The sequence below is a fragment of the Chrysochloris asiatica genome, unplaced genomic scaffold (genome assembly GCF_000296735.1).
Source record: "Chrysochloris asiatica unplaced genomic scaffold, ChrAsi1.0 scaffold00147, whole genome shotgun sequence".
Lineage (NCBI taxonomy): Eukaryota > Metazoa > Chordata > Mammalia > Afrosoricida > Chrysochloridae > Chrysochloris > Chrysochloris asiatica.
Window position 1 is genome coordinate 4,868,332 of NW_006408665.1, and position 1,295 is coordinate 4,869,626.

General features: G+C 37.6%; 1 pseudogene; it reads left to right on the top strand.

Moving 5' to 3' along the window:
- LOC102832168 overlaps positions 1–711 on the top strand; it is a 4,072-nt pseudogene extending 3,361 nt beyond the window's left edge.
- The last annotated feature ends 584 nt before the right edge of the window (positions 712–1,295 follow it).

A 1,295-nucleotide genomic window follows, 5' to 3' on the forward strand; every position in this document is an offset into this window, starting at 1 on the left:
AGGTCAACTAAGACATGTAGAACAAAAATCAGGTATTATATTTAAATGTTCCTTTTACAATGGATTTAGTTAAATCTAAAAAAGCATGGATGCCATCAGGTTTCTTATACTGCTGTTGATTTTTTCTGACTATCAGCTTAGAAACTAATAGAAGAAAAAGGGGCAGTGGATGTATTGACTGCAGCATTAGCCCACATCTCTGGTGTATCAAGTTTTGAACCATGATGTTTGATCACCTCTGATAAGGGGTTTGTGACAATTACACTGGAAAGCCTAGAAGAAATACAGGATGTCAGCTGTGCTTGGAAAGAACTTAACAGAAAGCTGAGTAATAATGTTGTGTCCCAAATTACCAGAATATGTCTCCTAAAAGGAAATATGGGTGTTTGCTTTGATATTTCAACAACTGAATCAGAAATAACACAGGCAGAGTGGCATGATTCAGACTGGATACTCTCAGTGTCAGCCAAATTACCTGAAATTAAATAATACTATGATGGAAACACATCTTCTAATTCCAGACAGAGGAGTGACTGGTCAGGTGGCCGATCAGGCCAATTAGTTGGTCGATCTGGTGGCCAGTCAGGTAGACAGAGTTGACAGGGCAGTTGGTCAGGAAGTCGTCAAGACAATAGAAGATGAAGTGGAAATAGAAATCGGTCAAGAAGTGGGGGCCACAAATGGAATTTTGAATATATATTTGATAGTTAATCAACTAGTGTGAGCTTGACTATTTCTGCCTAATCATGTATATTACCCACCAAAAATTAGGTCATCATAGTTGAGGTATGTATCTGCTATTTGCAAAGAAGTTGGTCATATTTTATTTTTTAAGTATTTCACAAAATGGTTGTAAACAAATGTTCTCCCATGTAAACTATCACATAATTCACAATAAAACATTAAAACAACAACAACAACAACAATGCGATATCATCTCACACCAGCAATAACAGCAAAGTTCAAAACTGCAGAGGATAAAAAATGCCGGAGAGGATGTGGAGAGACTGGGACCCTCCTACATGGCTGGTGGGAATGCAAAATGGTCTAACCACTTGGGAAAATAGTATGGGGATTCCTCAGAATATTGGAAATAGAAATACCATATGATCCAGCAATTTCTCTACTTGGTATATAGCCATAAGAAATATGAGCCACAACATGAGTAGATATATGCACACCTATGTTCATAGCAACATTGTTCACAAGAGCAAAAAGATGGAGACAGCCTAAGTGCCCATCAATGGAAGAATGGAAAAACAAACTTTGTACATATGCACAAGGCTACCTTGAAG